The following is a 26,935-nucleotide window of genomic DNA, read 5'->3' on the forward strand; positions in this document are numbered from 1 at the left end:
TAACTAAATTCTATTCTAAATGCCACTTGAGCTGCAATGTTTAGAAGCAAACGTGGAAGAACTTGCCATTCAAGAGATAGTGGCTGCATTGAACAAATCGCTACAATGCGTGGGCACTAAGCTATTGGAAAACGCCTTTAGCCCTATGGTCATCTGTACTACTGCGACCATAACCGAGCTTGGTGTCCCCGATCTGAGCGTGGGTACTAAGCTACTGGACAAGTTATCTAGCTCTACTGGTAGCAGTGCTACTGTGGTCACAACACAGATTAGTGTGCCCAATCTGAGCTTATATCTTGAGCCTTTAATAACAAAGGTCGCCTCTTATCTGTCAGCGGAGTGCTAATAAGTTAATCACACATGATGTGATGATACACAAAAGTACATCAGAGACAGGTGATTGTATTCCAACTCAATCAACCAACATTAGCCCAAAAAGTTACATAACTGAAAAGGCATCCTCAAGCGACAAAACACTAGTGAACCTTGAGTGTCAATATCAAGCGACTTCTGCCCCTTTACTTACCCTGGGAGTTCAGATGGAATCAAACGCGAGGGCAGAAGCCGCGATAGAATACTATACTGAATGTACTCAAGAGGAACAAGCTGCCCAGGTTTGTAATCTGTCCACAGTATATGAAACAGACATCAGTATGGGGAGTAATGCTAGTATTACCTCGACGGCCATGTATGTCGTGATTGAAATTTGCTAACTACAGTGGTCGATTGCTGTGCGAGACTTAAAAAAAATGGACGTACAGTCCTTACTATTGCATAACAAGGGAATAAAAATACTTAGAGACCAGGGGACTGAAACATGCAAAGATAATGCCGAAATAGATATGGGCCAGCTGGAGATAACTGATCGAGTGATGTGCACATCTATGGAACCCTCAGGTGGAGCTGATGGCGATGTAGATGCACCTGACGGTCCCGTAGAATGCGCAAGAAAAGTATAAACCCCCTGCCGAGTCAAAAAGGTGGTACAGGGACACAATTGACAAAATATCCAAGGAAACGATGTCAAAAGACAAGAAGAAAAAAGGAAAAAAAGAATAATAAAACATTTCAAGCCATAATGTATAATAACAAGGCCCCAAGAACTAAACTAAATCCTTGTGTTGCGAATGAAAGTGTCAGAAGTATGACAATATGTGAACTAGACAATGAGACTGGTGCTCAAATTGTGACTCGTAAAAAAAACAAACACAGAAAAAAAATAAAAATAGTGTCTCAAAACCAGGATTCGTGACAAACACAGTATCAAAAGGTATGATAGTGTCAACTGATCCCCAACCCACAAATGATACACAAAATTATATGGTAATGCCGACACGTGATGCTGAAAAAGAAGGTGAAATCAGTAATCAACCCTATATAGCGCCAGTGCATACATTTAGGAAAAGGCGAAAGCAAAGGTTGTGTGCAGGTCTTAAGGATGTTGTACTAGAAGATGTAAGTGTCTGAAGTAATCACTGAAACATCTACATCTATCAGTTTAGAGGTAGGAGGTGGAGATGATTTAGTGCCTGTGACTGATCATTCTCGTCCTAGCTGTCTTTCTGCCAATAGGCCGACTGATATGCAAGGTGATAGAGTCAAAGAGCTACAACTTCAGTATATCAGTGAGCAGGATTGGCACCCTCCCCTCAATAGAGCAGCTGTGCTGAGAGTATTACGTAGTGTTGTCCCGCTTAGAAGTATAAAAACCAATGATATATTGATAGTAGATCAACTAGTTGAACTAAACAAAATCATAACTAACGTCCGGTTTGCCTCGGATACTACTCTTGAATATCCCTGAAAGATGATACTGAACTGTTCCAATACCGGTATAAATATGGGCATGCACACATGAACACTCTAAAATATAGAGCCGAGGCTAAACCCATTCACAATGAGAGTAACAAGCACCATGTGCCATATCAGAGATCAGGCAGGACACAGATGATATGCGCTGACTCTAGACCGGTCTATCCTGCAAGGGGCAGTGAACAAAAAGAAATTGTAACCCATAATGATGGTGAGAAGTCTGATGGCTATTGCCAATGGCTGCCCTCGCCCTTTAAAGCCCACTTTGTAGGTAACAATGACTTGTTATGTTCATGGAACACTAGAGGATTTTACCATCTGTCAGCCCCTGAAGAATTATTGGCAAACATTAATCTATATGTCTTGGTGGCTCTCCAAGAAACATGGATGATGGAGTTATGTGAGTTATATGACAGAAGCACTGTCCAGTTCCTAGCTACCAAAGGACCAATAGGCAGACCTAAAGGAGTTTTATCAGTAACTGTACGGCACCCATGGCGTATAACAGAATCCAGTGGATATCTAACATGATTCAATTGGTCAAAATAGCATGTGATGTATTAGAATGTAGGGAGATTGTGCTTATTAATATCTACGACCCACCCAATCGAGTATCAACTAAAAGTAATTTTGTGATAGTAAAACGACTTCTATCTCAACTGGATCATAATACGCCCATATGGGTCATTGGAGACTTCAATGCCAGGATGGGTGCTCCTCCGGAAGGTCTTTCTGACTTATATAAGTCTGAAGCCCACAATGTTACCGAATTTAACAGACAAGGAAAAAGATGGGCAGAAATGCTATATATGTATAATTTCAAAATGCTCAATGGCTATTGTGGGGCAGATGCCCGAAAAAGCCTATACCAGGATAAGTGGTAAGTCAGCGTCAACGCTAGATTAAATATTTGTTAATTCTGAAGCTATGAGATTAGTGGAAGATATGTCCGTACTCATAAGGCATGAGAGTGAGCACATGCCAATTTGTGTCAGATTAACAAATACACCAATCGATAACCAATTTGATAAAAATGGTGATATATACCTAAAGCAAGGTGAAAACTGCTTTCAGTGGAACAAAACTAACCTTGACAAGGCAAAAAGTGTTGCTGACAGGGAACTAGAATGCTATGGAGCTAAATGGGAATTAAAACAGATAGATGCTAAATCTGATCTGTTGACCGATTCGATAGCACTGATATCTAAGATTAAAGATACCAAATCAAGACACCACGTTCAGAGTGAAAGATGAATGCAGCAATCCCAAGGGCTAAGGCTATGATAAAATAATCCAGTCTGCCTAAAGGTGTCTTCATATGACATTGTTGAAACGCTCGCAAATCCCAGCATAGAAGTGTCGAGATTGACATAGCTAATACAATTAAATTGCTAAATATAGCCTATCGGAGATGGTTGAGATCACACAGGATGAGATGCGAACAGGAAGTATGGATGCAGCTGGCAAACCATGCCAAAAACAATAACAAAACTGGCATATGGCTAATCATAAGGGAGACTGTAAAAAAAGATCTCCCGATGAATAATGTATATGAGCAGGACTGGGTGACCCACATAGGAAACACTCTAGGATGAACATCTCCAATTGATATGGACGAATTAGAGATAAAAGAAACTTGGAAATGCAAATCCTCTGTGGGAGACATTCAGCAGATCATTGAGAAATTACACTCCTCTCGTGCAACAGATTTGATGTCACATGTAACGGTCTTGTCAGACTGTCTCAGAGTTTCTGGGCTAAAGCACTTTATATTCTATATGTTCATATTGGTAGAGTTGGGGAAGTTCCTCCCTCGTGGAGAGAAAGTAATATTCTCCCTGTATATAAGAAAGGAAGTAGAACAAACCCTGGCAACTATAGAATGCAGGCTATGCTGGATATCCCAGCAGAAATGCTTGCTAGAGTTTTGCTTGCCAAATTAAATTGTTGGATCGATGAGAATAAGATCCTCCCCCCAACCAACTGGGTTTTAGAGCTCTCTCCAGCACAGTCCATAACTTGACAATTTTAGTATCAGCTGTTGAATATTCATGGTTCAGACGTCAACTACCGGTATATGGGGTATATATAGATTTTAGTGCTTCCTTTGACACAGTCATGAGGAATCAACTATGGATGAAACTGGTTGCCTGGGAGATTCCCCATGGCCTGTTAACTATGCTTATGCAGCCACACTGTGAAACATCTGTGAGAGTCCCATTGAATGCAGATGGATGACTCTCTAGACCTATGTATACAACCAGAGGGGTAAGACAAGGCTGCATGCATAGTTGCAGTGACCGTACTCAATCTCTAGCTAGCAGATCTAGCAGAAGCTCTATCGGAATGTGTATCGTCCCCTGTGAAAGTAGAATTGATGAGCATTGGCTGGCTTGGATACGCCGATGATCTGTTACTTTTGGATCACACACCCCACGGCCTGCAATGCATGCTAGACGCCCTGAGTCAATTTCCTAAAACAAATGGCTTACGTATTAATATTAGTAAAACAAAAACCATGATCTTCTCTGTTAACAACAAACACAATGTAAAAAAGGTTTGGCAAATTGATAAACAGCCAGTAGATACTGTCTGCACCTACAAGTACTTGGGTGTAGTTGTCAATAACAAGTTAAATTGGGCTGCTCATTGGAAAGAAACACACAACAACTGTATGAGAACTGCCTATGTGCCATGTAAATTTATCGGTAGACAGGGTGGATGTTCCATTAAAACCATTATGCTGCTTTACTCAGCAAAAATAGTGCCATGTATGTTGTATTGTGCTGAGGAGTGGGGTGAAAAGTACCGGAACGCTATAAAAATACTAGAAGGAAAAATTCTGAGAATGCTATTTTGGATGCCTAGATCGCTACCAATTGAATATATGTGCCTATAAACTGGGCACATCAGTGTGGCGACAGTACTAGAAAAAAGAAGTATACATGTATTATGCAAAATTACTCTTACTGAACAATCATACCCTGATGGTTGAGTTTTTTGCTGCAGCTTGCAAAATTGACAACTTTGGATGATTGGGGATTATGGGAAATTTGGTGACTTGCTATAGAACGTGGGTGGAGAAGGTAGTCGAAAGCAGTCATGAAACTACATTCTTGACACAAAAGAAAATAATTAGATGCCTTCTTGAGGACTGTAGCAAAGAGATCGATAGGGTTCGCCTTGCTTCTAATGCTAATAGTGGTCCATTCCTATGTTATTGGATGGAACACAGTCAGGTCCCTTTGTACACTGATGCCTATCCAAACAGCAGCCTAATTAGGAAATATCTGCTTTTTAAATGTAATGCATCTAGAGTTCTTGAAATCAAGGGAACTCAAATTGGAATTGATCGACAAAATCGACTGTGTCGTCTTTGTGGCGAAAGGGAAATAGAATCTTCAAAGCATATTATCATGCAATGTCAAAGACTGTGTTAATTAAAAAATCAGGCTATTAAATCTTACGACAATATGTTCCCTGTTGAGAGCACAGACTTATTATGGAACATCCTAATGGAAGGCAATTGTATTTTTCATTTGATCAAATTTCATGAGGAATGTATGGACATTTTAGATGAATTGTATTAACCTATATGTATTATTTTGTATTTTTGTCGTTTTGTAATTACAGCTTGTTATGCATTTTAGATAAAACACATGTGTCTTTTTTAATTATGATCGCAATTGACACCATTGAGACCTTATATAGATAATATGGTGTGTATTTTACTATATGATGCAATCAGATTCCTGATATAAGATAGTTAGTAGCTGTTTTTAAATGTGCTTTTTGATGACTTGTGTCTATATGATAATGTGTATGTATACAAAGCCATCACTGGGTATATGTATATTAATACATAAATAAATAAGAGAAGCAGGGATTCACAGATGGGGATACACAGGACAGGCTTTAATTAATTAATTAATTAATGTATTCGATATTTGTAAGGTGCCTATACAACACAAGACAAATACAAGGGAGAAGATACAATAATGGTCCTACTAGGCCGTGTGCTCGAATTGTGCACATGCAAAACAAGAAGTGTGACAGGGGGTTTGGGGGGGCAAGGGAAGTGCAGGGCTGCACAAAAATAAAGCTTTTGGGGGATAAAGAGGAGCTAGGTTTAACTGATGAGCGATAAAGAGAAACATTATTATTATTATTATTATTATTATTATAATGCTCTCAATAATGTGGGATAAAGAGGAGCTGTGTTTCACGGATGAGCGATACAGAGAAGTTGAGTTCCCAGGCGGGGATAACAAGGAGTGGGGTTTCACTGTAGTGGATAACAAGGAGTGGGGTTTTAATGGAGGAGATCCAGGGGAATTTGGCTCCACTTGGGAGGGGGGGGTAAGGAATGCAGTTTCATGGGGGGAAAGAGGACCTGTGTTTCACTGGAAGGAAAATGGAGGGGCAGTGTTTCAATGTCACTGAGATATTAAATGAGGGGGCAGTGGTACAGAACAAAATGAACTACTAATCCAGTGTGGCAAACAGTCAGAAACAAATCCACACTCCATATCTTTGATAATGTGCCCCGCATCCCTCGTTGGAAAATTGGGATTTGTGGTTGGCGCTCCACCTTAATATTTGCAGAGATTCATAGATTTGGTGGAAGACATGTACCATTGGCCCTACCTGATCATCTGACCATTTTCATCTCATCCACTGCAAAATAGCCAACCTTTCTAGTACCGCTGTTTCACACACCTTCCGTACCTGTGGCATAGATGAAGAGGTGGAGGTTAAATGTTGTTAGCCTCACTGAGCATTTTGTTGTTAGAAAAGAGTGGTATGGGTGTCGTTAGTGTGATTGCCGCAGGGGCAGACATGAAACCTGTGGTGTTGATGGGCACAGGTCAGAATTACCAAGGTCTTGAGTGCCAAAACACTTTCTATGTGTTTTGTCGGAAACACTTTGGAATATGTTATTCGAAGAGGAGAGCCAAACATCTGACAGACTACAGCGCTTAGGGTCTCGTTAGCCTCTGAAGTGGGGCAGAGTGATAGGACCCAGTTTCCATATGTCTTTTCCGCCGGGGATGGATTATCACACTGCAACGCTAGCTAAAATACCCTTAGTCCTGTCCCCTTTTAGCACACAGGGAGTCTTTGTTATTTCCTCTGTTAGATATGGGTTCTCGCGCTGAGTAGCGGTGAAGAATGCTTCTCTCTTTTGACCAGCACCAGAGTGTTGGAATGCTTCTAGAAGTCATCAGCTTTCTCCAATGGTCTGCTGGCCTCTCCTGGTACTGCGTGGCATGATGGTCCTTGTAGTTCTGAAATAAATCAAAGAGAACTTGGACAACAATTGAGGGTGCAAGACATTGTGTGATTGACAGTGGTGATACCAGAATCAACAGTCATGGCATGTATAGGGTGTTCAAGGATTGAGGTCCCCTCATTTCTGTCCCCAATGCTCTGGGGTAGGATCTGCTCTGGTGTAGGCCCTAGCAGGCTTCCTGTCTGAGGTTGGGTGTGGTCCCTTTGCCCTCTTGTCAGGATAAAGCCCCTGACCCTGTCACATGGCCATTAGTTCCAGATCCTTGTTGCTCTGAACCAGGTCCTGGCAATTTGGCTTGGTAGTCCAACTTTGCTCCTGATTTCCTAATAAAGAATATGCAGCTACACTCATTTCCAGCTTGCATCCTGATTTGCAGCCTGAAATTAGACTTACGTGCTCCCTGTTTCCAGCTTGCACTCTGATTTGCAATCTCCCTGTTCTGCAGCCTGGAATTTGACTTACGTGCTCCCTGTTTCCAGTTTGCATCATGCTTTGCAATCTCCCTGTTCTGCAGCCTGAAATCTGGCTTGCATACTCCCTGTTGGTGTGTGTCGTGCTTTGCAATCTCCCTGTTCACAATCCTGAAATCTGGCTTGCATGCTCCCTGTTTCCATCTTGTGTTGTGCTTTGAAATCTCCCTGTTCTGCAATCTGAACTCTGGCATGCTCCCTGTTTCCAGCTTGCATCATGCTTTGCAATCTTCCTGTTCTGCAGATTGAAATCTGGCTTTCTTCCTGTTTCAAGCTTGCATCGTGCTTTGAAATCTCCCTGTTCTGCAGTCTGAAATATGGCTTGCTCCCTGTTTACAGCTTGCATCGTTCTTTGAAATCTCCCTCTTCGGCAGTCTGAAATCTGCCTTGCTCCCTGTTTACAGCTTGCATCGTGCTTTGAAATCTCCCTGTTCTGCAGTCTGAAATATGGCTTGCTCCCTGTTTACAGCTTGCATCAAATCTCCCTGTTCTGCAGTCTGAAATCTGGCTTTCTTCCTGTTTCCAGCTTGCATCGTGCTTTGAAATCTCCCTGTTCTGCAGTCTGGAATATGGCTTGCTCCCTGTTTACAGCTTGCATCGTGCTTTGAAATCTCCCTGTTCTGCAGTCTGAAATCTGGCTTTCTTCCTGTTTCCAGCGTGCATCGTGCTTTGCAATCTCCCTGTTCTGCAGTCTGAAATCTGGCTTGCTTCCTGTTTCCAGCTTGCATCGTGCTTTGCAATCTCCCTGTTCTGCAGTCTGAAATCTGGCTTGCTCCCTGTTTACAGCTTGCATCGTTCTTTGAAATCTCCCTGTTCTGCAGTCTGAAATCTGGCTTGCTTCCTGTTTCCAGCTTGCATCGTGCTTTGCAATCTCCCTGTTCTGCAGTCTGAAATCTGGCTTGCTCCCTGTTTACAGCTTGCATCGTTCTTTGAAATCTCCCTGTTCTGCAGTCTGAAATCTGGCTTTCTTCCTGTTTCCAGCTTGCATCGTGCTTTGCAATCTCCCTGTTCTGCAGTCTGAAATCTGGCTTGCTTCCTGTTTCCAGCTTGCAGACTTTCATTGCTGATTTTCTTGTGTGCTGCTGATATGTGTGTTGCTCAGTCTCCGATGCAGCACCACTTACATGTTCCCAGTTTGAAGGCATTGTTCCACACACGCTCCATTGTCCAGCCACAGCGAGCATTCTGTTTTCCTTTTACTCTGATGAGTACCCTTGCTCCACGACTGATTGCGGGGTCTAGTGTCGTTGCAGTGTTTATCCCAAAGTTGAGCGCATGGTTCCTAGTTCGTAAGTGTCACTTCAAGATTTAGAGCTAGGGCTGCTCTCTAAACCAGTTTCCTACTTATGCTGTCCTTTCCTTCCCCTGTCTTCACCTTCCCTACATTCCATGTCTGGTATTTCCAGACCCAGGTTTAGCTACCTTGGACTGGGGGACAGGCTCCCAGATCCAGTCCAGCTTTTCCTTACAGCCCAGTCTGTCTTCGATTCTGGTCTGTGGCTCAGTGGACTAATGCATTCACTACAGGGGCATGTGTTTGAACTTATGGTCACAGGTTCGAATCCCAGCACGTACACTGAGCCCTTTGCCCTTCACCCTTCTGAGGTTGATAAAGTAAGTATCATTAAGTTGGATAATTCTGTTATCTGCCAATAGTGTGAAGATGCCCCTCTGGGGGTGCACGTGCATTATACAAATACACCTGTAATCTGGGTTATTTTAATTGCATCTGTTACAGAGTACTACTGGCCTTTAAACGGATGCCAGTGAGCTGGTGCAGTTTAGCACCTTGCGCACAAAGCCTTTTCCCCATAGAAATGGTGGGCCACTGTGCAATGGCTGCCGTATGGTTAGGTGTTTCCATAGTTCATGCAAAGGCCTCTGGATGCCTAGAGCCTAACTGCATCACTACAAGGACATTACAGCAGAGATTGAGGCTGATTGTAGAGTTTTTTTACTTGGGGTCTGTAGGCACTATGGCTCAGATTCTCAATTAGTCATTATGGGCCAGATTCTAGAATTGGTTGATCTCTGCTTTTGCACATTTGCGCAAAGAAGGCTCAGGTGGAGGTGCACATCATGGCAGGTTCACTCACCCTGTCATGATTTGTTTTTGAAGTGTGAGAGACACAGTTTAAACCGCAGCTTTCAGTTTAGCATTTCCATGCCACAGACAGGAGTGGACATGTTTTTCCCCGCAGTCATTTCAGAGATGGGCCCTTTAATGTCCCATGGAGAGCCAAGATTGCTTAGTGGCTTTCCAAACCACCGTTGATGGGGACATGTAGTATGTAATATTAGTCTTGCTCCCGCACATAATCTCTTCAGATATTTGCAGGTGTATTGAGGCACGCAGATACGAAGGGATTTGAGCAAGATAGCATAACATAGTCAAGCAGGAAAGATATTGTTGCAGCTCCCACAGGCATCGTGCCGCCTCTCCTCGCATGCGCTTGTGTTTTGATTAACGGCTGATAAAATCATAACTCATATACAAGATTCGATATCCTGGATTATTTTTGTAGCATGACGTACCTGCAGGGAAAATGATATCTTCCATTAAATTGAACATCGAGGCCACCTGTCACGTTGTTAGCGTTACCCCCGGGATAACACCTCGCACTAAATGCATTGACCTTCCTAAATCGAGAACGAGTTCCAATGGATTAGACAGAAGTAAGGAGAAACAGTTCAGAAGGAGAATCTGAAAGCAAGCTGCGAATGCAAGCAAGCAACATTTCAATCTGAAAGCAATCTGCGAATGCAAGCAAGTAACATTTCAATTTGAAAGCAACCTGTGAATGCAAGCAAGCAACAGTTCAATTTGAAAGCAACCTGTGAATGCAAGCAAGCAACAGTTCAATTTGAAAGCAACCTGTGAATGCAAGCAAGTAACATTTCAATTTGAAAGCAACCTGTGAATGCAAGCAAGCAACAGTTCAATTTGAAAGCAACCTGTAAATACAAGCAAGCAACATTTCAATTTGAAAGCAATCTGCGAATGTAAGCAAGCAACATTTAAATTTGAAAGCAACCTGTGAATGCAAGCAAGCAACATTTCAATCTGAAAGAAATCTGCGAATGCAAGCAAGCGACATTTCAATCAGAAAGCAATCTGATCCCTAGAAATCTAGCAAAGCGACGTAACAATGTCAGCCACCGCTCCCTAGGGGGAGCCAATGCATCCCACACTCCAGCGAAAGGACTAAGCCAATAACAGTGAACACGCCAGGTCTCTGAACACCCGAGCTATCTTCCCCCAACTTCCATTCTTCACACATTTCAAGCCACACATTCCACAATGGCACTCTGAAGAAGCAGAACAATACACACAGCACGCGGGCGGTGAAACACTAGAATGCAGCTCCCACCTCCACACTGCAGTCCTTGCACCGGCATTATAAAGTAATTGCAACATAAACAGAATGTGCTTTTGTAATTTGGAATTAGAGTACTTAAAAGTAATGTCGACACAGGGAAGTAGATAACAATATACATATATTTTTTTAAATCACTGTAATTAACATCATTCTCATGCACATTCTCATTGTGGAAATGTAACCAAGATCCTCAAGACAGTCCATACATTTGGAAAAAAACACATGCTTCTTAGTCCGGTGAATTTGTTGAACAAAAAACAATGTTTAGCTATTCACAAGCCAACATTGTTGGTATTGTCAATGCTTGCCTTCTAACTGTGGCTATGCACGCGTTTCCCCAGTAAAGAGCACAATTGCAGGAAAGTGCACCCGGAAACATACACCGCCAAACATCAAGGGCAGTTCACACACCCGCCAGTCTTTTAACCTAGCCTGGCTCCAATGCATGACCATGGCCTTTTCCCAACTCCTGCCTTCTTTCCCTACCGCTTGCTTGGATGAAGCGGTGGCAAGATTCATTCATATGTGGTACGGGGAGTACAGAGGTATAAATGTCATCATAAGAGGGGATCTAAATTGTACTGTGATGGTGACCTAGAAGAGAGGGCGATTTGGAAGAAAAGATCTAATAAGATGAAATTGGATTCCAGCCAATGCATGAATCTTTTCAGAAACTGGAATTTTGAATTTTTAAATAGGCTATTTGGGAATGCTAAGCAATTATAGAAAACATAGGAAGCAGGTTTATGGCCATCAACAATTGATTATATCTTCGTCACCCATCCGCTGGCTGGTTTATGTAAATATTTCCAAATCTATAAGATGACGAGAAGCCATCACATGATCTTAGGATGTGCCCTCTCAATAACCCATTTCAAAAGAATGATATCGTTTGTTGTTAATCTTTGCATTAACAATGCAGGAAATCGTCTTGTTTGGAATGCTTGCTCCATTTCTCAGTTGAATGCAGAATTATGAAATTGGCATGAACCAGTATCTCGAGATGATATAATTGAATCCTTTGCTGTGCATAACTTTGCTTCCTTCCTGTTATCAAATCTTCAGATATGCGCTCTATACATGTATTTTCCGTTCCATTCCATTCCATGGTAATGTGAAAAAGGATACCAAAAAAATCATGGGTTCTCAGGTGAGAACAACACAAAAGTAAAATTTGATGGAGAGATCCAGGAAGCAAAAAGGGATTTGAGGCGCAAACTGCGTTGTCGCAAAATGAATGCATTTTATGATGATCGTGAAGAGGGAAAATGGAGACCAAATCCATGCCCCCGCACCCCAAGCGCCCCAGCGCACCCATGGGTGACAAATATGCTGAAACACACCCACTTCACCAACAGTGCAACTTCTATGCTACATTAGAATCAATGCTGCAATATCAGAATCTACAAACACAAAAATCCCTGTTTAAAGGCTTGCAAATGCCTATATGAATTAACATGGTCTAAATGCACAGTGTAAAGCGATGTTTCAGGAAAATTACAGCTAAGTTCATTTCACTCACTGAACACTGAACACTGGCTGCGGGAGCCTTATCAACATTCCTCGCAAAAGAAGTCCGACTTGCCAAGGCCGCAAATTCAAGATAAAACTACTTTCTGCAGACAGACATTTTTTAATTATCCACAAATGCGAGTAAATCACGGCAACCCAGTGTGTTTTTTTTTCTTTCTGGGAAAGAAAGACATTTTCTCAAGGACACGCACAACATTGAAACATAACTTGTAACAAGCCAGGGCCAGGTGCGAACTGCTTGTCCAGCTAAAAAGTTATGGGAACAAAGTCACATTGCAACATGATTAGAATTAGGTAAGGGGGGCTGGCACAGCTAAATCAACCCACTGACGCAGGAGGTTAATATCCAATTATCAGGCTCTCTATAAGGGCTACATATGTAACCCACCACTCTGCAGCCAATAACAGGAGGAGATAGGTTTCTGGGAGCTGATCCAATTCTGTGAGGTCAGCCTGCAGTGTTATTATAAAACTTACTTGCAAGACAGCCCCGGGGGAGACGGCGCCTGAACTCACGATGCTTTTCTTTGGCTTTTTTCTCTTTTCTGTGCTTAGAAATAAAGCAGTTTGAAACATGTTGCTGCCTGCTTGGAACTCTGGTGCATTTCTGGGGGCCATATGGGAGGTGTTGGGGCCTCCCATAGCTGGTGAGGATATGGCTGCTGGCCCCCCACTGCCCTGGGGGTGGGGGGGGATCCAGCTTCTCCCCGACAAGTTGGTGCCCTCTGTGAGGCTCATTGCTCATTGTAACATGGGTAATTGAGCTCTGCCTGCGCAAGCCCTGTGATGGACTGAGCTCCCTGCCGCCGACTCAAGGAAGCTGTGAGACCCTCGCCTGCACCTGAAGACCACCGGAAAAACGCGTAACCGGCTAAAGGCTTCGGGGGCCACTTGGAAATACCCCGCTTGAGGGCAGGTGAGAGCCCTGCAGGAGAAGGGGTCCGGTGAAGCGCATTGAGGGAGTGTCCAGCAGTGGTGCAATTGCCAGTGCAGCATAGGAAAATGTAAGTAAACCAGCAACATGGGCTCTGAGGGGGGGAAATGTTTAAAGTAGAAATGTTAAAGTGTTTTTTTTAATTTTTTTTTTTTTTTAGGGAGGGATTGTAAATTGGGTGGTGGGTGATTGTACATTGTCACAAAATTCAGCGCATTGGTATTGATCGGCACGTGAATTGTAGTTGGGACTGGGGTGGTGGCAGTGGTCCCTTCTTGTGTTTTTGAGCATATTGGGTGGGGTAGTGACTCCCTACACATAGAACAGGAGTGCCGCGCTGATTGGTCTAGAACAGGAGTGCCGCGCTGATTGGTCTAGAACAGGATTGCCGCGCTGATTGGTCTGGATGGTGATTTCATGTACGGGGTCTGGATTTCCTATGAATTGACGTTATAGATCAATGAGTAGATGAGGTTCCCTGCTAATTGAGCGTTTTAGTTCAGTGAGTGGATGATGTTTTCCCGCAGGAGGTAGCTAGATTGTTCCCGAAGTGCGGAAGATAGTTGGCTGGTTAAGGTCCCCTGGTGAGGAGCGTATCATGCACTAGGCGACGCGGTGTGTGCAGTTCAATTATAAGAGTTTATTGTGGTTTACCTTGTTCCAGTTGAGACAGGAAGACAGCTGTGGAGATTGTGGGGTTTTATTTTGGGATTTTTTGTGGGGTTGGGAGAAATGGGTTATTTTTCTGTGTATGCACATTTGTCTTTTCATTTGCATTGTGTTTTTAGTTTGGTGACGTCACCTTCAGATTGATGCATAAGGACACAAAGTTTTGATGGTGAGGAGATAGTGGTGTGGTTTTGGAGAATAGGTGACCCAGAGGCGGTGTGTGGAAGACACATGCGCAAGATTGTGGGGGTGTGCCGGAGAAGGCAATGGTTTGGTGAAGATGGATTGCACGCGGAGTGCACTGGCTAAGGTGCGGAGCAAAGAAGGCTCACAGAAGTTGAAAAAATGTTCAATTATTTTCTAACTTTTGCTCCCTGAACAGCGGACTACCGAAATTTTCGAATTGAATAGAGGTAAAATGTATCACACAATACAGAAATGACTCCCCTTCACTTGTTGTGTAGCACACAGCTTCCATGCTGAAATAAGTCAGTAAAACATAGTGTGCAAAGATTCAAAAGTACTGAAGGTAAATTAAAAAGACCATGGCTGCTCATAGGCGGCTTCTCCAGAAGCGTGCAGCAATCGCTAAGGACACACATACACAGCACTTACACGGGAATAGCTTTAAAAGCACATGTGCAGCAATAGCTAAGGACACACATACACAGCACTTACACGGGAATAGCTTTAAAAGCACATGGCTACAGTTGAACTGTGTGCACGAAGGAAAAGGAAAATGCGAGGGGTCAGCTGATGTTGAACAAACACGAGCAGAGGGAAGAGGGGATTCACCTTTCTGAACCTCCGCGAGTGTAATATTTGATGACACAGGGGCAGAGAAAGGCAGATGAGGACAAGTAGGCACAAAATAAATCATTCAAGCATGCGATGGGAGGGGCATTTAAAAACAGCTTCAACACACACGCACAAGAATCACAATAGCAGTGTCAACAGTCACCACAATATGAACCGCCCATGTGGGGAGGATACATGGGGCAGGATGGGATCATTTCAGCAGACACCACAAGCACCAACGCAGAGTACTAACCACTACTGTTACCACTACATGTACAGACACAACAAATGACAGCACCACTACCCCAGGACTGACTAGAATGACAACACAGGGGCACTGCACAGCAGCCAGCACCCATACAGAACACTGACACAATAGTAATGGTACCGGTTACATGACTGGGTGGGGTCTTCCTGATGGGGAACAAATGTTTCAAAGGACATAGATTGACATTATACCGCTAATAGGACAGCCCAAGACAAACTTGATTTGACGGACTCTGCCACACACACTCATGCTCCGCTTCACCGACAGAGCGGGCGAGACGCGCGCCGACACACACACTCACGCACACGCAATAATGCAGAGGACAATTGCATAGGGGTGGTGATAGGTATCAAAACATTTTCTTTTCTGGGTGACAGTGGGGCGACTAGGCCATGCATTAGGGAAGAGACATTTGTGACATCATGAGCAATGTGGATATGACCACCTTATTAACAGAGAAATCCATAACTTGTTAAACACCAGGCATACACATGTTGAAAGTAAGGAAGATTGTTTAAGAATAATGGGGGTGCACGGTACAGAGGGGGGTGCATAATGATAGTGCATCACAAGAGAGTACATTTAGCTACATTTTGAGCACACATCTTTCAGTGAGGAGACTGGGCTCATGAATACACAATTAACACAGAACAATTAAATGAGACACACAAGGTGGAAGAAGGTGCACTTGAGGGGGGAGGACTACATTTCATTGACAGTTCACCACAGGAGGAGAGAAATAGGGGTAAAGGGTGGATGATCCATGTTCCCAACAGAATTAATTTGGCGACACAATAACAGTGCAAGTGGTACTGCCACTAGCGCTTTTGAAAATAACACTGGCACAAATGCATTAGCCAACACACATAGGGAAAGAGGTCATTGCTGCACGAACTGGAGCATAATGGTTGTATTAAAATTTGAGAGCAGATATTGGGGGGAGAAATATATATTGTTTAAATGTAACCGTAATTAGAAATATATATTGTTTAAATGTAACAGTAATTACAGTAGTGGAGTAATAAAATACTAGACTAAATGAGTAATTAACAGAGTAGGTAAGCTTTAAAAAGTGGACATGGGGTGGGATAGAGAGAATGGGAGCAAATTGGTAGCGGATTTCATTAGTACCAGCTTAAAGTGCCTGCAGTTCACTGCGAGGCACGCCCTGAGAAGTGTGAAAGGAGCCAAAGAAAAAAATAAATAAATAAATAAATAAAAAATAAAAAAGATTTTAAAACCCTGCGATTATCTTAACTAAGTAACATGGTGCACTTAATTTAGAAACACAGCCACCCTATATGACAAATGTACCACCCTGATGTTTCCCTATTTAGCTTGTCAGTGCCTGATGCCCCACGGGACAAAGGCACACACTATAAATAGCTTACAACAAAAGTACAGTAAATATAAAGATCCAAAGGCCCATTTGTACACTAGCACCCAAATTGCATATATATGATCCAAGTGTGTAATGAGTATCTTCACATAAATTAAGTGCCTACCCATTTTCTGGGTACATTCCGAATTGTGTAATAATTTACAGTCAGACCGCCATTGAACGCCACCAGGTGGTGACAGGATGGTGCATAGGTGCACCATTGGCTCCTCCCACTAGGACACTGAATAATGTGAGAGTAGTGCAGAGAGGCTAGGTCAAGAAAATGAAGAATATGTAAATTCTCAGGTCTCAAGCGCTTCCATTTCATTTCTCGCCAGATACAAAGGACCCAGGGCAGGCCTGAAGACAACGGACAACCAACACCCAATGGCTATGGACTACAGTGGGACATTTTCCCCTCCTGACAGACTTTGTCAGAAGTGTAAGGCGTCAAGCCCTACAAAGCGGTGGCCACCCTGGCAACGAGGGAGCAACGATCAACAGGGCCAACGCAAGAGATTTTCATGAACTGCAAAATAGCACGAACTCTCCCGAGTTAGGGAAACATGGCCATCCCATGGTCCAACGCACACTAGCAACTAGAATAGGGACTGACACACGCATTTCCAAAGTTTAATTGAGTTTCATATTACATTTTTTTGCACCTACAGCTGTAACACTGTTTTGTTTCTTCTCTTTTCCCCGCACATGCAGGTTGTTGCGTATGTATGCTGTTAGAAATGTGTAGGAAATTTCCTTAATGTTATCTTCCATTAGAAACTGTGAGGTCCACTGAGTAAAACATTGTGAAGCATTCCCCCACTCAATTGCCCACCCTATCAAGAACCTCAGACCCCTTAGAGCATGTTTCCCTGAAGTATATTTCCTTGCTTCCATTGAAAAAACAGCCCAAGATTTTCCCTACCCATATTGAGAAATTTTGAAAACACGAAATGTCCAGGGGGAGGTTTGATTTTGCCCTTAGTGATTGTTTAGTTCGCGGAGCTTGATGTTACTAACATGTACTAACGTATTAACGCTTTTCTTGCGATTTTCAGGCGGGCAACTTTATCATCTCATCAGCTGCAAGGACCCAGCAGCGTAAGTGGTTATGGGCACGCAAATAAGGACTTTTACCTTCACGATGGGACTATTAATGATGAACGAAATTATGGGGGTGGTACTTTGAAAATTATTTGTAATAATGAGCATTACCGCTGTATCCCCTGCTAACATTCCCTAACCTGAGCAGGAACAGTTACGGCGTCAGTGGGTAAGGAAAAGCTGCTGCTAAAGTAAAGAGAGTTAAGGGCAGACACAGGGGGAGTAAAAATACACATAACACACATATCAGAAGTGACCAACAACATGCACACATGTACAAAATTGGTAGGGACACCACTGGAGAGAGCTGTCCTGACTGTTCTTTAACATATGCCGGAAGAGAATTGATTACAACAGAAATTACTACAGCAGAGCACGACGCCCATGTATGACAAGGTGCGAAGAAGATTGCAAGGGAAGACAGCAACATTGAGATTGAAAAAAATAAATAAATAAATAAATAAATAATAAAAGAAGAAAGAAAACAAAAAGAGAGAAGAAAAAATAAAATAATAAGAGACAAAAATATGATAAGTGCCTAACAGAGTGAGAGAAAAGAGCAAAGATGGTCACTGAAGAAGGACGTATACTGTTAAGGTACCAACGTTATGTTACCAGCACAACAGTGACAAGAAGTGGACAATCATGCTGGATGCAAGAAGGTTGAGAGAAGTTGCGAGATGAGAGCAGGAACATCACTGCTTATGGACTACTATTGAGCACATGCATCCAAAGATCAAGAGAAACTACCACTGAATTGGGGAGGAGAGTGTTCATTGGAGCGCATCAGCATGCCCTTGTTGGTGATGACCAAGGAAGATGTGAAGAGTGACACATTCACCAAGATGGAAAACAACGGAAGAAGAGAAACAGACAGAGAAGTAAAAAGAGGGGGGAATTACTTCTCGAGCGAGACAGAAGGATGAGTGGGTGAAGTACCAGCATACCAAAGAATGATCAGCAAAAAATGCATCTGAAAAGAGAAAGCAAAGAACTAGCTAGTGCTTGCATGGTGATGGATGACATCATGACTGCCTGGTTGCTTGAAGGTGATAACGGAAGGACGAGTACCGAGCACAGCACCATTGTGCAAGATAGAGATACATTGCAAGAGAACAACAGAAGAAGACATCGGAATGCAAATAAGAGACATGGTGAAAGGAAGAGCCGGACTAAGATAGCGGTGCGCAACATGGTTCCAGCAGTAATAAAGGTGGCCACTCCCTGTGATCAGAGGAAGTACGAAGGGGAGTGAGTGTGGTGGAACACAGAAGGGGAACACTCCTATATGTACTGTTGATCAACAACAATGCAGAAAATTATGGACACTTCAAGGAATTGGCAAAGATATGCAGACCGGAAGGAGGTGAATGTTGCTTGGTGGTGTGGTCGACAGAGTCGACCAGAGGGGGGACTGAAGAGGGAAAATGGAGACCAAATCCATGCCCCCGCACCCCAAGCGCCCCAGCGCACCCATGGGTGACAAATATGCTGAAACACACCCACTTCACCAACAGTGCAACTTCTATGCTACATTAGAATCAATGCTGCAATATCAGAATCTACAAACACAAAAATCCCTGTTTAAAGGCTTGCAAATGCCTATATGAATTAACATGGTCTAAATGCACAGTGTAAAGCGATGTTTCAGGAAAATTACAGCTAAGTTCATTTCACTCACTGAACACTGAACACTGGCTGCGGGAGCCTTATCAACATTCCTCGCAAAAGAAGTCCGACTTGCCAAGGCCGCAAATTCAAGATAAAACTACTTTCTGCAGACAGACATTTTTTAATTATCCACAAATGCGAGTAAATCACGGCAACCCAGTGTGTTTTTTTTTCTTTCTGGGAAAGAAAGACATTTTCTCAAGGACACGCACAACATTGAAACATAACTTGTAACAAGCCAGGGCCAGGTGCGAACTGCTTGTCCAGCTAAAAAGTTATGGGAACAAAGTCACATTGCAACATGATTAGAATTAGGTAAGGGGGGCTGGCACAGCTAAATCAACCCACTGACGCAGGAGGTTAATATCCAATTATCAGGCTCTCTATAAGGGCTACATATGTAACCCACCACTCTGCAGCCAATAACAGGAGGAGATAGGTTTCTGGGAGCTGATCCAATTCTGTGAGGTCAGCCTGCAGTGTTATTATAAAACTTACTTGCAAGACAGCCCCGGGGGAGACGGCGCCTGAACTCACGATGCTTTTCTTTGGCTTTTTTCTCTTTTCTGTGCTTAGAAATAAAGCAGTTTGAAACATGTTGCTGCCTGCTTGGAACTCTGGTGCATTTCTGGGGGCCATATGGGAGGTGTTGGGGCCTCCCATAGCTGGTGAGGATATGGCTGCTGGCCCCCCACTGCCCTGGGGGTGGGGGGGGATCCAGCTTCTCCCCGACAAGTGGGTACATAACACTGTAATTAGCTTGAAATTAGCCGTAAAAAATTGGGGAGGGGGAAAAAGGCCTGCATTTACCAGCAGGAAGGTACACAAATGCTGGGTATCCTATGTAAAGGGGATTCCAAACTATTTTGGAGATTACTGAAAGAAGATCCAGGATACCAGGCACCTACTAACAGTGTTTGTGTGAACCACTATGAACCACTATCAGTCCCTTTATAAGGAAGCTAGAGGGGGCAAATGGGTCTTTACCACTTGGGGAGATAAAGTCTGGGAATTAATGGACAACGAGGATATCTATTCTCTAATTTGGCTGCAAAGTCCTCCAGAGCCACAGGTCCCGATGGCATCCCGAACCTTGCTTTAAACGCAAAAACAAATTTAAGCAGGGGGGGGGGGATTCTCTTGCTATTATTTAAAGCTATCTTGGACCCAAAAGCAATTACAGCATATTGGAAAACTGCAATAATCGTCCCAATTTTCAAAAAGGGAGACTGGTTATTACCAACCAATTATCGCCCTATCCCTCTTTTAGATTCATGCAGCAAAATGTTTTCCAGCCTAATCCTGAGACAATTAAATATTTCGACGAACGAGTCAGGCCAAATAGATGTTATTCAGTCCAGCTTTCAGAAAGAGCTCGGAACTTTGGGAAACGGCTTTATGCCGTCCCTTTTACAGAAAGTGGCCAGAAAGGATTGGGGACCAATTGATATGTGCTCTGTGGATCTCTCTTCCGCCTTCGACAAAGTAAATAGGAATATCCTCTGGGAAAAGTTACAAAGGTAGGGAATCACGGGAGATCTATGAGAGATACTTATAACCCAACCAACAGGCTCAAAAGTGGGGATCAAGCCTGACACCATGGGATCTCTATCTAGAGCTATCAATACCAATAGAGGGGTACGGCAGGGCTGTGTTTTGACCCCACCGTAATTTGTATCTAGTCAATTTAGGGGCTTACATGCAGGGGCCAATGCCTTTCCTCCTTGATTAGGTACAATGCACATGCATTATCTTGCATATGCAGGAGATGTGCTCATTCTTGACCAAACCCCTGTTGGTCTACAATGTTCACTAGATACTCTGACTAGATATGTGGAGCCACGTGATGTATCAATGAAGGCAACAAAGACCAAAATAATGCTGTGCCGCAAAAGTGCTAAAATGATGCCCTGTACTTGGAAAATCAAAGGCAGAAGTTGGATGTGGTAGAGAACTATATGTATTTGGGGTTCTCATTATATAATGGGTCAAGCTCCAAATTACCTATGTAGAACCTGGAAAAAACATCATAAACAATCACAGTAATACAAATGCAGTTTCAGCCTTCACAAGTGGCACGGTGTGGGGTAGTAGGTCTGTGTTATATCTGGCAGGAAGATCCTGCAATACACACTTCCGATGTAAAAAGACATTTGGGCATTCACATTAAGTTTTTTTTTCATACTCCTTTTTATGCTGTGTCGGGAAGAAATTGCTACAAAGTTTAGCTGCCGAGACTGCCGGTATGCAGTGAATATATCGAAAATAAAATCATTAAGGAAATTACAATGACTACAAAAACAACGAAAACGAAAACAACTAATTTGGGAGAAAAAAATAGAATTGGGGTTGGGAGTGTGAATAGTGGTTTTGTGGGTGGTAGCGCGCATTAGTAAAAAAAAGGGCGGCTTTGGGGTAGAGAACCCCCCAAAAACAACAAAAAAGAAATGTGTTATTTTGGTATTGTTTTGAATCTGTTGAAATTTCATTGGTTGTTTTGAGATTCGATGAAATCACATGTAACCGAGACAGCCAGGGAAGTACCTCTCTGGCAAATTCTTCTCTATTTGTTGGAGGAGAGTTTTGTCTCGGAAGCAGATCATAGGTTCTAGAATGGTTGGTATTTCTTATTCCTCCAATCAGGTATGAGGGTCTATTTCCCCAATCAGCCTGATGAATGATACATAACATCTTCCTAGTCATTGTGCTTTCCTGGTAGCCTCAGTCAGGCTCTGATCCCAGGGGAATCATGATCTTGCAGTTTAAGACCCAGCATTAATCTTGCTACCTTGTTAATAGGAGGAGAGGGGTGGTGGGGGCGGGGATCTGGAGTGGGTGTGCCTTGCTTTTGGAAGGCCCAGGTGCAAACTATTTCCAGTCATTAAAATCAACTTTGGATCAACGTGCTTCAAAAATTGCACATTAATAATATACATCAAGAAAACAATACAATATGATCATAAAATGTACATATATAACAACATATGAAATATAACAAAATGCATGTATACAGTGTCATTTCCTAGCCCTAAATAAATAAAAGTACCATATATTTCATAATGCTACATGCTGACACTTTATTCTATTAGTCTGGAAAGATGCAAACCAAAATAACAAAGGTTAAGATCACATGAATAAAACGATTTAACTGTAACCTACAGCTGCAGTTCAAGCAATGAGCATATTCCTATGGAACTTATTATTATTATCATTAATATTATTAATATTATTATTATTATTATTATCATTATTATTATAGTTATTGAGAACAGACCAAGCAATAGATCGCCCTTATAATCATAGGGGAAGGACACAGTGAGGGAAGTAGAGAAGGGAATGGGAAGCTCACAGCAGGAGAGGAGGGAAATCGGCAGCAAGAGATCTTCAAGTAACCAGGGGAGGAAACAGAGGGCATCAGATCACCCGATCGCAGGATAGGCGGGGAGTGAAGGGTGTGTGTTCCAAGGTGTTAGGGAGGAATCGGTCCTTGAAGAGGAGGGTCTTTAGCGCCTTCCTGAAATGTAGAAGCGAGGGCTCGAGTTTGATGTTGACTGGGAGGAGGCTTCAGTGTCGCGGGTCATGGACAGAGAAGTCCTGTCTTCTGGTTCTCTCCTTCCTGCAGCCGCAGAGTTCAAGTCTGCGCACACAAACAAATATTTGTCCACATATAGCTATGAGTAAACATAGCAATCATGAAAGTTATGTTTTATGTCATTACAGAGAATACATAACAGAGAATGCGTTTTCAGCGAAAACAATAACAGTGAACAAATATCATTTTTTTGGTTTTGTTGGGGGGGGTGTCCCCAACCCCAAGTTCCCCCATTTCTCCATGTGCTTAAACCAACCTTAACCCAAATCCCACCCATTTTACCCTCTTGCCCCACCCCATATCTATTTTTAAAAATGTTCTGTTTTTACTCTTGTATAGCATTCTCTGTAATTCTATTCTCTATTATCACTGAACACCGAAAATTAACCATTAAAACTAAACACACCATTATATCACTCTTTAAAGATAAAAATAAAATGCAATGTTCTTTATAATGACAAATGTTCACACGCCAATGTCCTAATTTTGGGGCGATATGGATAAAATATTCACGTTTCAATTAAAAAACATGGCATGGGTTTATTAAACAGAAATTCTAATGCTGCCTGATAGTCCCCACACTGGGCTTGATGGAGAAGTGGATTACGAATTTGTTTCCTGAGCTTTACCCAACCTGTAGCAGTAGTGCACCTTAGCACTTAGCAGCAGGAGAACCCTGACCACGTGCACCCCTTGCTTCATGTGCAGGGTAGGAAACATGTGCCTAGAAGGTCAAGTGGGAAGCGCATTTCTGACTCACATCCTCTATCTGTGCTGGGGAAGGTTACATATCCATTAAGCACCAGCCCCAGGTTCATTACTTGTTTAACAGGGGTCTGCCATGGGTCCCATGAGGTCAGAAAGGGAACTGCAGATCCGGCAGCACAGTGAATAGGATATCAGAGTTGTGTATGTTTAAACAGAAAAGGCTATCAATCATTCAAGCTCGGATCCTAACAGGGCCGGATTTAATGGTGTTATTGACTACAGCTTTGTCTAGGTTCATCGGTTCCTGTGTATAATTGAAAAGGAGCCGAGAAGAATGCAAGGATGTCAGCTGTAGGTTTCATGTGGGTGTTATATAAGCACGGGGGGAGCGGGGACTCCTCGGGGAAAGCACTCCTAGCGGAGAGTTTGACTGACTGACCCTGCTTGGGTCTAGTGGTTTCTGAGGAAAGAGACCACCCAACTCCTAGTCGCTGACCCATCAACGCACACCGCTGCATGCAAGAGTCGGTACAGTGTTGTGTGATATGCTTCCGACAGCCCTAATAGGATGCGTATACAGGGGGCATTTATGTCCAGGTTCCTCATATATGACTCCCAATTGAGCAAGAAGGCGGTTGCAGTACCCTCGCCAGATCTGAAGCTCAGCTGGTGTGCGTGATGAAGCTTGGGTACCTTACTCTAATTCTATATTTGGGTGGCGGCTATTTTCTCCTGGACCTGCGTGTAACCATTGGCCCAAATAGGGCCTGCTTCGGATGGGGTTATTTCTCTACCCCTTATCTCTTGGCAACAGAAGATGCCACACTCACACCATGGGCTGTTTAGAGATTGTTCATTTTAAATGAAAGTGTGCGTTTGCTTTGTTGTACCTACTTCTTTCCAGGCAGAATGTTGTACCATAATCACAGAACAGCCGGAATGCTGCCAAGGACATCATTTGAAGGTCGCCAGGGGTCGCACCTGTGGCTTGTGAGGTCTTCATTGCTAGCCCTGTGGTCTCCTTTGCTACCTCTAAAAAATAATTAAAAAAAACTTTTTTTAATGTATATTGAAGTTCCTGGGCTGTGGCCAGTGCCATGTGGCTCTTTGTTTCAGGAGTGGCTAGAATTTTTGTTGAGGCCTATTACAAACATATTTTTCTTTAAAACAGGGGGTTCCACAAGTGTAACACTTCGAGCAGTGACCCTAAATAAGAAAGAATAATTAGTCTTTCTAGAATTCTATACAGTAATTGCTAGACGCATTAAAGGAGTGAAAGGTCATATTATATCACTTCCCATGATGTCACTTCGAGGTGGGATCAAATGACACCACTTCCTGTAATGTCATCAGAGGTCAAGGGTCTTGCAATGTCACTTCTGCTACCACTGGCATTTAGGTGAAATGACGTCCCTGAATGCTGCGTACATAGATAATGGGCTTTGAGTCGAGCAACGGCTGGCTGAAAAAAGAGAAAAGTTTACGCAAAGGCGTTGAGAGAAGTGGAGGAAGCAGGAAGGAAGCATTAACTCTGCGGTGCCACTGTCTTGGGCACTTCCCCAGGGCCTGAGGTGGCGATGGAGCAGCATGGGTGAAGTCTGCCTTCGATGCACGAGCAGGGCGGACCACGACTTGGACAGGTGCCGGCAGTGGAGCCAGACACCGAACGTGGGCCACCAAAGGCATACAAGTGGGGCCTGAAGCCAACATAGTTCGGCCCACCACAGTGACATTAACATCTGTCAATGTCGATACAGTGCTGCTGAGTGGGCATTTACACATTTTGGGTGTGCCTGTCTACGCCTATACTGTGATCATGCACAACTTGGCATACAGTGAAAGCAAGCCTGGAGAGCCACTAAGAACTGGGGGGCTGACTTCAGTGAGGTACATTCTTGCACCTGTGAATCTCTGTGCCATCCATCATATTAGGGCAAAGCTAAGGAGAGACACGTTTGCAGAAAATTAGCTGTGTAAGAGTTGCAAGACTCTCATCTGATGCGGATGCGTAATGCGGGGCCTTCCCATGGCCTTTACCAGAGTTAGGTGTTGCCATGTCTAGGGTTTCGTAGTCTTTCAGTCTTTCACAATCACTATAGCAGGTGCCAACTGCTTGTGCCTGGTGTTACTATTAACTCTGTTGAGTTTCAGCCCTGTCCCAGGTGCTCTCTCTGAACCCACTAGTAGCGGGCACGTGTTGGATGTGGTCAGAGATTCCTCACATCAAGTGCATTAAGTCCTTAAGGGTCACAATGACACCCTCGATTATTGGGTTCTGAGCACTACATCGTCATGTCTAATCTATACTGAGTCTGAGATCATATACCTATTTTGTCTTATATGATTGTCTGCATGCCTGATGTAGCCCCCGTACCATGATGTGGGGCTTTGCCACTCTGCGTGCTCCCACCAATTCTGTCTGTAACCCATTCTCGTGCACTTGCACTTCACTAAAAATGTAACATGTACTTTTTGTAACCAGCGCCTAGATGCTTCAGGGATTTGTGCGTTGTCACAGTTGTGGGCCAAAAGAGGAAAACAGAGATACCCTGGTGGGAGAAAATTATATGGGGGGCTCATATACTTATTTTTTAAGGCACTCCAGACAGCAGCCCACTCCTGTTCATACCATTAATCAACATGTTGCTCAAACACATTATAGCCAGACCCGGCAAACAATGCCTGGGCCAAAGTGGGGATGAAAGGAATATTGGCAGTAGGGGACATATTGGTGGAGTGATTATGCTATGATATTTATAACGTGCTTAATACCCCGGGGTTTCTACACGCAGACCCGTGGATCGAACCTGTGTTGCTCTGTGTCGTCTTGCTTCGAAGACGAGCACGTTTCCCCTGAGCTATTCTCCTGAGACTAGGGCCTTCCTTGTGTGGCTTGAGAAATGCGAGTGACAGTTGTTTTTTTTCTGTGGGACACTGATTTGTTCATGGATTGCAAATTCTTCTAAGATTGGTGCTTGGTTCAATATACTGCCTTTTATGATAGATGCTGTGCAGGGCTGACACTGATCAGATGTTGTTTTCATAGCTCTCACCATTTTAACCCGGTCGAAGGAGAAGGTGGTGGGGTTTAACACCAGAAATCTGGCCTTGGTGCTGTGGTCTGTCACTCGGGGATGCTGACCTGTGTTTTTGTTTAATGTTGTTCTCTATCATTGCTGCTGTTCCTGGGAAAGCCATGTTATCTGTCATGGGTTAGGAGGGGTTATCGTCACTTATAATCTCTTCAGATTTTTTGCAGGTGTATTGAGGCACTATAGCATAACATAGTCAAGCGGGAAAGATATCGTTGCAGCTCCCACAG

At 43.3% G+C, this 26,935-nt stretch overlaps 1 protein-coding gene across 5 annotated transcripts in view; it reads left to right on the top strand.

The window, feature by feature from the left end:
* KCNT1 (potassium sodium-activated channel subfamily T member 1) overlaps nt 1–26,935 on the top strand; it is a 2,308,650-nt gene that overhangs the window by 587,868 nt on the left and 1,693,847 nt on the right. The gene's annotated exons all lie outside the window — the stretch shown is intronic.

This window comes from Ambystoma mexicanum, chromosome 8 (genome assembly GCF_040938575.1).
Source record: "Ambystoma mexicanum isolate Mex_15411 chromosome 8, UKY_AmexF1_1, whole genome shotgun sequence".
Taxonomy (NCBI): domain Eukaryota; kingdom Metazoa; phylum Chordata; class Amphibia; order Caudata; family Ambystomatidae; genus Ambystoma; species Ambystoma mexicanum.